Below are 11,603 nucleotides of genomic sequence, written 5' to 3' on the forward strand. Positions count from 1 at the left end.
CTGAACCCCGGATGACCCTGGAAGTTCAAATCCCCAGAGAGACATGGAACCCATTGGGTGACCTTGAGCCAGTCACCAGCTCTCAGCATCTCAGGGTGGTGAGAGCCATGAATGCCACCTTCAACTCTTTGGAGGAAAGGTGAGGTATAAATGCAATAAAGAAATACTCTTGCTAGGTCTTTATTCAGAAGGAAAGGGTCCTCTCAACACAGAGCGGATTCCTGCTTGTATACTTAGGGGGTCCCCAGTCAAGAAGAAGATTGCTTGACATGCTGACAAAACAAACTGATTCCTGGGCCCGCTTCTTCACACACAAATGTATCCTTCCCATTCTCTGTGTGGTCCTCCTTTGACTTCTTAGGCTTTCCTTGTTGTCTTGAAAGGAGCATGAGTAATTCTCACCTACTGTTTCCCCAGCCTTCCCCTTCATGGCCTACTTTGAACTTGCTTCATCACGTCAGTTCATTCTGCATCCAGTGTTTATGCTGAGAGCCAGTGTGGTGTAGTGGTTAAGAGCGGTAGATTCGTAATCTGGGGAACTGGGTCCACGTCTCCGCTCCTCCACATGCAGCTGCTGGGTGACCTTGGGCTAGTCACACTTCTTTGAAGTCTCTCAGCCCCACTCACCTCACAGAGTATTTGTTGTGGGGGAGGAGGAAGGGAAAGGAGAATGTTAGCCACTTTGAGACTCCTTCGGGTAGTGATAAAGCGGGTTATCAAATCCAAACTCTTCTACTCTTCTTCAGCCCCCCAGTGTATACTTTACCTTAGATATTGGCTAGCCCTGCCAAGACAAATGAAATCCAAAATAAAATCACCAAAACCTAAGGCCTTGGGGGGACCCTCTTTCACAATGGTAATGTAGTAGCTTTGAATAGAAGCTGTTTTAATAATAATAACAATAAAAATATTTTATTTATATCCCGCCCTCCCCAGTCGAAGCCGGGCTCAGAGCGGCTAACAACGGCAGAAATAACACAGTTTACATAAAATCATAATCAATTAATTGAAATTCATGCACAAAATAGTATCTCCTACCTGCAAAATCAGTACAAAAGCCAGGGCCTTTACCATATCTATAAAAAGGCCATTGTTTTATTGATTCCCTAATATAAAGAGAGAGAAAGAGTATAATCATTCTTCTTGTCTTGTTTCTCCCACAGGGTTTATTAATTTATTCTGTCAATTTATATACATTTGTATTAGTCAAGTCTGAGGGCTTCCCCTTTTCTCCATTTAAAACAAAATAATAAAATATGGCTTCCAATATATCCGGCCAAAATATGCAATAACATTTCCCACCACTGTTTACATAGTATTCCTGCTCTCCGCTTCAATGAATGCTCTCAATGAAGCTATATCATGCAAGTGACTGACAGTGATGGAAAACTCCCATTTGGCCGCATTAAAACAAATTTCTTCGGCTAAGCATTAAAAAGAAGAAGAAGTGTAAATATTGCCAACAAAAATGCTCCTTTGTATTTTATGTAAATCGCCAGCCACAATCTCACAACTCTTTTAAGCTCAGTGTTGGTGAAATGTCATGTTACACAAAGCAAAACAAACCTGTTCCATGGGGACAAAAAGATTGTTGAAGTAGAAGCAGGATGCTACAGGGCCTTCCTGTCCAACATATTCAGGGTGGTTAAAAGATTTAGCACTTGGATTACATGGAAATGTATCCTCGTGAGTCCCCTCTACACCCTAGCTATCTTTCTGTTATACTGTACAGTATATGAAATGAGCAGCTGGGGAAATGTGTAGGTATGTTTAGCCCCCTCAAATTCACCTGCAGAATTTGCCATTCGTTCTGCTCAGTGGGTGACGAGAAAAAAATAGCATTACTCTCATCCCCATGCTTGCATCTATTCTTATGTAGATAATTTTGTAACAGTGATAAAACAGAGGCATAAAAATAACATCCAGTCCTGTCCTATAGTATACATTCTGTATTTCTCCCTGATGTGTGAGACCCTACCTTTCTTTTTACTGAGTAGCTGAACTAGTATTATTTGAACCTAGGGTATGGGCTGAAGGCACATGAAGCCACCACCTTGCTAAGGCTAAGCAGGTCTAAATCTGGTCAGTGTTTGGATGGGTGACAATGTAGGAATCGCCTATATGCTGCAATGACTTCCATGATGGAAGAGCAGGAGGATATAAATGTAAGAAACTAAACAAATAATTATTCTGTGCTATCTGTCAGATCATATTTTATATGGGATTGCATATTCCAGCTTGTATTTATTTATTCATTTGTTTATTCTGAAATATTCATAGCTTACCTTTCATCGGTACTGGTATCATTTCAAAGCACAGAATAAAATCCATTACAGTGGTACCTTGGGTTACATACGCTTCAGGTTACAGAGTCTCCTAACCCAGAAATAGTACCTCGGGTTAAGAACTTTTCTTCAGGATGAGAACAGAAATCATGCTCTGGCGGCGTGGTGGCAGCGGGAGGCCCCATTAGCTAAAGTGGTGCCTCAGGTTAAGAACAGTTTCAGGTTAAGAACAGACCTCCGGAATGAATTAAGCACTTAACCCGAGGTACCACTGTAAATATAACCATCCATAAAAACAGCGACTACCTAGCTAAGAAAGTGAAAGCCAAAAATATTTGCTCATTAAGAAGCCAACTGCATAAATTTGACTGTATGAAAAAACTTAAGATTTCAGAGGAAAATATTCTCTTGAATTATATACCTATTATATGGAAGTTGACAACTGGACAATGGGAATGGATTCTATGCACCCCTAACTATGGTCAAAAGATTAGTATTGATGAACTGGAAAAATAAAAATATGGTCCCATTTAATCAATGGATGGAAGACATGACAGCACTTGCAACATATGAACAGATCACTTATAGATGCAGACTTTGTTTGGATAAATATATTTATATTTGGAACGAGTTTATACAGAATGTAGTATTAATAATCATATATGTATTAGCAATACTCGTGTGTGTGTGTGTGTGTGTGTGTGTGTGTGTGTATGCATGCATATATTGCACCTTCTTTCTTTTTTCACTTTACTGTATTCTGTATAACTGAAATACTTAAAAGTATTAATAAAAAGGAAAAAAATAGAACCCATTTTACCAAGTGTCAGAGATGGTGACTAGCTGGGAAGCAGACTAGATGGCTGGAGAATGGATGGCTTGGAGCTTAATTCAGGTACCGCTTCCAAGTAAGACAAAGCTCAGGACAGGACTCAACCAGCGAGGAAACAAAGCACCTGGTAAAACAGCTACTTTGGCTGATAAGCAACTGAAACAGCCACCAGGGTCCAGATTGGCTACCAAGATTGTGTTCGCTGGTTGGTTGGACAAGCTGTGACATGCTTTCTCCACCAATATCAGGGTGGCGCTGTAGAGCAATTGGAGACATGCACGTTGTTCCCTTTGCCTATGAGCTATCCCAGTGATCCAGAAGGGCTTATGCAATCTGCTACTAAATCCCACAGTTAGAGCCTGCTGTCTGTTACCTTAGGCTGGGCTACAAGAGGCCATTTCCCACCAGTGGCAGCCAGTGATGTGGACCCAGTGTGGCTAATCACACATCACAATGATGTCAGGGAAAGGGGTAGGTTGAACATGACGTTCTAGAAGCAAAAAGAGAACACAGACAAGGCAGTCATAATCACTGACAGACCTATTTTTTAAATGAGTCATTCTCCCCCTTCTTACATCACAAGGGAGCTCTGAAACAAAACATTGCAGTATATCCTCCCTCATAAAAGGAGCATTCCTATTCAGGTTCCGGCCAGCCATTCCCTCCAAGTGGGACAGTCTACTCTTCCCACATCCTTCAATCTGATGACTGGAATTTGTGCATTTATGACACACACAAAGAGCATATTGTGAGATTATGTTTTAGAATAACTTTCCACAGTTATCCACAATAAGTTTCCACAGATATGAAATGAGGAAGCCATCAAACGCATCAGCCTGAAGAGATGAAAATTAAGTGCTAGGTGCCTTAACATAGGCAATAAACATAATGCTCTATTACTTCCAGTGGTAACCTATTCTAAGTGCATGTGCTTTATAATCAGGAGATCATTCAGCTACCCACTTCACTTTAAATTAAAGCATAAATGAATAACACTTCTCAGCTCAAATGAGAACTTTTCTTGAAATTCTTTTGGCTCATGTCCTTGATATGTCTCTTAAAATGATGACCTAATCATATTAATTCCAATTTTATATCTTGGTGCGTTTCATTCATAGTTTGCAGCTGTCCAGAAAAGCCTTTCTTACAAAACTAAAAATGGCATTGGACCCATACGGAGGCAATTTGAATCAGCGGTGAAATTAATTTCGCTAAGAATATTGCAATCAACCCTAAATATTGTTCACATTCGTATTGCATTCACTGTGAGAATGTGTTACGGCAAATTGACATCCAATAGTAAGTTATCATGTGAACAATGCTAAAATGGGGAAAATCCAGAAGTAATTTAAGCCTCCATTTTAAAATTTCTACTGATGTCTTTTTAATGACCATGGAGGATTTTCACTTTAATAGCTGCCTATCACAGACCATACAGGAAAGTGAGGTTCCTCTGAGGCTGCGACCATGTACCAGCCGCTAAGTATTACACGAAGCCCATTGCTATCACTTATAACCTAGTTGCCAATTGGCCAGAAAAATAGCCTGTCCAGATCCTTTACCAGCAACAGCAACTTGATCTGCAGGAATAAGCTGACATAGTAGTTTGTGGATGTGGTGCTAGCAGTATCACTTCCTATTTAAGCTGTCATTAAAAGCACAGGAACAAAGAAGCAAGTTGGCATCCCTGGCACTAAACAAATAAGCAGGAGAGAGCCCAGGGCACAATGGAATCTCTGTGGCTTCTTGCAGCCTGCACAACCAATCCCCTAACTGCTTCTGAGTCCAACAGAGGTCTTTGAAGAGGCACAGCTTTATAGGGCTTGCACGGCAATAAACAGAGCTCCCAGCACTTGAAACAGTCATGGCGTCCCCCAAGGAATCCTGGGAAGTGTAGTTTGTTAAGGGTTGTTAGAGGACTCATATTTCCCTGACTACACTTCCCAGGATTCTTTGGGGTGAATACTATGGCTGTCTAAAGTGGTATGATACTTCTTTAAATAGAAAGTGAAGTTGGGACCTGAGCCCTGTCCTTGGCCACTGTTGCATACAGGCAACTTAGAACACATGTAGGACTTTTCTTTCATTTTTGCTACTCAGCAGTGATCTGACACTGGTGATCTCACATAGAACATAACTCAAAATGTGTCATTGCCCTGAAATAATAAATGATTCGTTGGTATATGGCTTTGAAAAGGCTTGGTCTCTATTGAGCACATGCACACCTGAACTGTCTGATGAAGTATGCATGTCTTCTCCTATGCATAAATAAAAAAATTGTCCAGTAGCACCTTAGAGACCAACTAAGTTTGTTCTTGGTATAGGTTTTCGTGTGCATGCATGGTATCTGAAGAAGTGTGCATGCACACGAAAGCTTATACCAAGAACAAACTAAGTTGGTCTCTAAGGTGCTACTGGACAATTTTTAAATTTATTTCAACTGCGTCAAACCAACACGGCTGCCTACCTGATTCTCCTATACTTGTCTACTCTAAAGTACCACATGTGTCAATGAGACCTATTCTCCAGGACATATGTATAGAATTGCATCTCTGACTGCACCTACCACAGACATGCAGCCCCTGAAGCATTACTTCTGAGGGAAGGGGACCCTTAGTGGGGAAAAGCTTCTCCACCCCTACCATGCACACTTACTTGGGGGTAAGTCTCATTGAACTCAATGTCACTTACTTCTGAGTTCCTACACTTGTGTTCATTTATTTGGGAGTAAGACCTGTTGGACGCAATGGGAGACTTCTGAGTAAAGATGCACAGAGCGGCACTGTTGGGCACCTAAAATTAGCTGTGACACTTCCGGTTTATGTCTTCCTTTGCCAGATTCATAATTGGCAATAATTGCCACCTGACACTTCATTCATATTTTAAGGCTTGTTGCTGTAGAGCTTTCTCAGCCATGAATGAGGAATCTGATTGATGTCTGGGGAATAATAATGAATTCATTTCAAAGGAAATTAAATAGCTCATGGCAATGCCAATTATTGACAGGCTTTAATTCTTGACTTGTTTCCACAAAGCGGTTCAGTCGGCAGGTGGAAACCCATAATAGTGTACTCAATGTTCTTTTTTAAAGGGCAGTCTTAGAAGTGCACAGGATGGACTTCAGGATGTCAAACATGTTGTGGATAACTTGCCCATCTCTTTTAACTAAAAAAATAACTGCAATATTTTCTTCTTGGTTTTTCTGTGCACGAATCACATACACTGTTTCCAAAATATGTTGTTGGTTGTGCATGGATAGATAGATAGATGCACACATACACACACATAGTTGCAATCAAAATTGTTCAACCTCCATTGTAAATCATTTCAATTGCAACTGTATATTTAGAGAGAGACTTACCAAAGTGTTTTGCCAAAGGTAACATTCATTATTGTTTAAGGTAACAGAACTATGTCTCGTGATGCAAGCCTAAGCATGTTTACTCTGAAGTAAGTACCCCTGAGCTCAGTGAAGCTTACTCTCCAGTATGTGTGCTCAGAATTGTGGTGATCTGGCCAAAAGGAAAAGAGGGCATACATGAATTAATTATTAATAAATAAATAAGAATTAGCTATTGTTTGTTCATTATGAATTATTTTATATACCACTTAGTGTAAAAACAGGCTTCTAAGCAGTTCACCAAATATTTTTAAAAAACCAATTTCACAACACCATTAAAATACAATAATTAAAAGACACCATAAAAGAATCCCAATTAAAACATTAAAATATGTCCATAGTTTAAAATATGCAATAGAACCGTCTCATTAAAACAGGAGCCTCGGGTCAAGAGAACAAGGGAACGTCTGCATCAACAGGGATTTCTTCAAGAGCTTCAAGCAGTGCAGCAGAGGAGACTTCAAGCAAGTGCATGGCAATACAATCATTATTGTTGGAGATGGGCTCTGCCCTTGCTGGACTTTGCTCCTTTGCTGCTGTTAAGGTTATATCCATTTCATATATAATTGGTTTAATAATGTTTTATTTGTTACGTTTATTATATTGTATCCTGCTTTGAAACTGAATTTAACAGAGAGCGGGTTTGAGGTCCTTGAATAAATAGACATACAAAGAAATAAGGAAATGCCACATTTCGAATTGCTGGATCCTTTCATGACCTGGGAGTGCCAGTCTTTCCTGCTTGACACCAAGTGCAATTCTTGCCATGTCCATTCAGGAGTAAGTGGAGTTAGGATTCCAGCAAAAGTATTTCTGTGTTTGTCAGTGACACCAGCATTTTAAGGTAAAACTTCTGTGGGCAAAGCTCTTCCAGGTGTCTGCTATTATGCGATTTGAAGTTGCAATATAGAATCTCATTATACCAAAAAAATAGAAAAGGAGAGGTATAGGATAGGAAGTGAACTATCTCTGTTGCATAACAAACTAGAGAGGTGTAAACAATAACTAATCAAATATTTAAATGTGCCTGTAAAGGAAGTGTCACTTCCCAAGGGATGCTTCCCTTAAATGCAAAAAGGAAAGGTTTAACATTCATTTACAGTTCCAAAAACACCTGAGGGACAAAAAGATAAGATTTCTTGCAAGAACCACAGTGCTTTAGCTAACTAAATTTTTGCTCGGCATGCACGCCATTCATCCAAACATGATATGAAATTCAGCTTTTCATATGTCATTCACACTGTCCTAATTTCTGGCCTTCTTGGAGATTCTGCCTAAACTATCCAGCTATATATGCAGCTAAAGGACCAAAAATACATCTTCCCAATTTATTTCTGGGAAACAATTGGCGGCATGTTGAATGAGTATTGCAAATCGTGGCGTTGCTTTCGGCAGCGAGGACAAGGGTAGCCAACATGGTGCCCATTAGATGTAGATGTGGCCTACAACTCCCATAATTCTTGACCACTGGTCATGCTGCCTGGGACTGATGGAAGTTATAGTCTACAAAATCTAAGGGATAGCATCTTGGCTGCCCCTGAATTCAGATCTCAAGGGCATTAAGACAAGCTGAACAAATGCCAATATTTCCTTTAAATTAAAACAATTTTTTTTTTTTTTTGCTTGTATTAAGGTTTTTTCCGTTGGTGCTACAAAGCAAACAGATAAACAGGGGAAGTGTTATGTATTCTGTGGTCTCTGTTTGCCTGAGCTTGTGTCTGGACTAAGGATTTTGAGCCCCTGTGTTCTGATTTGATACATGATATCCAATCACAGAACATTTCAGGATTTGGGCCTCTGCCATTGGCACTTAAACTCTGACTTTGCAGCTTGGATGTTTAGACAGCCAATCACGTTGGGAGTGGGAATGGCCCAGGCCTCCAGAAATTAATATAAGTAGTTGCTTTGCTCCTGTTGTCCAGTTTCGTTTGTTCAATAAAGGTTTTTGCTGTTAACACTGCGTCTTGCCTTGTGGGAACCCACCTACACTTCAGAAAGGTACATCTATTGTCTCAACTTTCAATTCATAGTCTTTTTCACAGTTCATTTACATTTGGTGGAGAGAAAAAAAAGACAATATTTCCCTATATACATGAATCTAGTTTTAGAAAATCAAAATCAATGTCTTTCCTAAATAATAATCTTCCATACTAAGACCTCTGTAAAAAGTGCTCTTGGTGTCTCTTGGCTAACTCCAATGTTGCCATTTGAAATGGAGTAAATCAAGCACTTCTCACAGGGTGTGCTGAAAATACGGGGTTTTTTCTTCCAAAGTCCCAGCAGGAAATAATGGGAGGAATTTTTTCCGCTGTTTGTTCTCTGTTCAAAGCCCGTCTAATTCTTTCATTTAATAGGAAAACTCTCAAGTTGCTTATCAGTCAGTGCACACTGAAGCTTTTGCTTACCCACACGATTCCTTCTGGTTTATTTTCAAAAGGTTCTTAAAGATCATGTTGATTCTATGCTGTCTACAAACTATTATTCAGCTCCAGTGAAAATTTTACCAAATTTCAAAGGATGTGAGTGAACTGCTCTAGAGCACAAGCATATCTGACTCCACTGAAGTCTTAGTGCTACTGGCTGGCCTGTGAATGAAGAGCCACAATGTAAAAGCTCTGTTTACACTCAGTGGTAGTAATATTCAGAAGTCAACTCATGACAATGAGCTATGCAGAGCTGCTGGTCTGGGCATTCACGGATATGTTGCTATATATCAGTAGAAAATCCATTCTCTGAATGCTGACCTTTATATAGCCAAAACAGCACCATCCACACACAAAAGGAAAGTACTGTATTATGATTAATTGCATACTCCCCCCACTTTACCTCCCAAAGGGGCTCAGGGTAATATATTACTTCAGCATACTTGGAGGAATCTCAATGCATTTTTTAAGCTTTGGGGGGGGAGGGGAACCTTAAAGTGGGGACTTGGACTGCTCAGTGGACATGGAAAACTGACTATTCTCATGGAATGGAAAGTCAAGAGAGGGTGGAGAACAGAATGGAGTGTCTGGAAAAGGGCATGCCATACCACACTGTAGCATCCAGTGTGACTTTTAATATGTAACATAGGCAATGCAATAGTCATTCATGTATTTATTTTTCTCCTAATATATGCAAAAGGAAACCAGGTGACTAACCCATGGTTTTCTGCATGTAGAAAAGGAACCTCATTTCCCTCCCTGGAAATTGCATGAAGACAATTTCATGAAGATATTGGCGAGGAAGACAGAAGTATGAATGCCTATATTGGGGAGGAAGACAGAAGTATGAATGCACAAATGGGGTCCCCCCTCAAGTCTCCTAACCCTACAAAGGGAGGATCTCCATTCCAATTTTGACAGGGGAGTGAGAAGATAAGCCTCCCCTTCCTGTGCTGCCTTCACATAAAAATCTGGCTCCCCAGCCCCTATGATTATGAAAAACAAGATATGGTACGTTGCTGCCCTGCTACAGATTTAAGTGCATGCTGATTTTGACCCTTGAAACTCAGGGGCTATAGGAAAGCATATTTATCAAATGTCAGCTATGCCCTGCCCTTCCCTGCCAGTTTTTTTATGCCAGCCTCTCCTCACACAACTTCCTGTGCAGAAATGGGGTGATATTATGGGCCAGGTGGAGGAGGAGGAGGAGGAAAGGGGATTCAACAGATTACTATTTTATGGTCTTTCTATATAGCCAGAGCCTCCAACCTTGCAAACCAGAAAAGTTGTTGTGGGAATTGGACACACTTCTATTGGCTAGAATTTTCAAGTCTAAATTCAGCAGGGGTGGGGGGACCCCCGTGGGGATCATGGAAGTCCTCTGTGGATGTACGGGCATCCATGGGCACCACGTCGGCAACCTCTGCTGCTATATGGAGTTCAGAACGGGGGTCACTGTTTGTGTGTTTAAAGTGATTGCAGGGGAGAGGAAGGAGAACCTGGATCCAAGAGAACACTTAGGTCGGACAGTTCTGAGAGCGTCTGATCAATAGGTAGTCCAGGCTAGTGTGACAGAAACGCTTAGAGGCCAGAAAGGGAGAAGAACATTGAGATAAGTAGCTAAGAGACTGCAGCTGTTCAGTGTAAGAACATGCAAGATTAATCTGGGCCCTGAGGGAGTAGCAGAGCACTCGCTGCCACCTCACCAGGCACAGCTGTTTTCTCTGCTGGAGATATAAGCTAGAGGGGCTTTGAGGCACTGAAGGAAGATCTCGCTCTTATGCCAGCTGGAGAATTATCACTTTCAGGCTTGCGACGAAGAGGCAATGAGGGGTGGCCAGGGGCTGGTTCTGGTTTTGTTCCATTGCCCACATCTTATACCCGTCATTATTAGCAGTCATCACTGATTATCTGTGGCAGTCCCTGCTATTAGATTCCTTATTATGCAGTGTGGGATTAATAACTTCCTTGCTGGACGCGGTTCTGAAGGTGACAGGAACCAAGAAGAGGCTGCCTTCAAGAGAACTAGTCCTTCCTTCTGCCTTTAGGCTACCACAGTGTTCTTCTTCAACCACCGGTGTTCCTGGAGTACAACTCCCATCATCTCTGACCGTTGGCTGAGCTGGAGTTGGAGTCCAACAGCACCTGAGGAATCAAGGTTGAAGAACACTTGTCTATCAGACGTTTCCTCAAAGCAGCTGGAGGGAGTCAGCATCATTTCTTGGCCATGCTTGCTGGGACTTGGTGAGTTTCAAGTGAGGCAAGCAGCATTAACTGCCCCTTGGTAATACTGCCATCTGCAGCCTTCAACATTTCAGAGCCCAGACCATCAGAGTATGTATATGTTTATTAGAGGAAGACTTCCCACATGTGTGTACACCGCTGGATCTGTCATGGCTTGATTACTCAATATTTGATTTGGGGTGTGTCGTTTGTCTCCCATGTTCAGCTGACATCAGACCATCTCTGCAATGCCCCAATTGCACATTCAAAGTATCACTTTCTGACACAGTGGTGCCCCGCAAGACGAATGCCTCGCAAGACGGAAAACTTGCTAGACGAAAGAGTTTTCCGTTTTGGAGGTGCTTCGCAAAACGAATTTCCTATGGGCTTGCTTCGCAAGATGACAATGTCTTGCGAGTTCCTGCTGGTTTCCCCCCCTC

The 11,603-nt window shown here is 41.3% G+C and overlaps 1 long non-coding RNA gene across 1 annotated transcript; it reads right to left on the reverse strand.

The window, feature by feature from the left end:
• Nucleotides 1-225: 225 nt before the first annotated feature.
• LOC309535235 lies at nucleotides 226-3,549 on the reverse strand. The gene is made up of 4 exons (XR_014221146.1): nucleotides 3,491-3,549; nucleotides 1,039-1,106; nucleotides 737-784; nucleotides 226-485 (listed from the first exon to the last, which is right to left on the reverse strand). It is a non-coding gene; the product is annotated as an uncharacterized lncRNA (long non-coding RNA).
• Between the last annotated feature and the right edge of the window lie 8,054 nt (nucleotides 3,550-11,603).

This window comes from Podarcis vaucheri, assembly GCF_965113315.1.
Source record: "Podarcis vaucheri genome assembly, chromosome: 6".
NCBI classification, from domain to species: Eukaryota; Metazoa; Chordata; class Lepidosauria; order Squamata; family Lacertidae; genus Podarcis; species Podarcis vaucheri.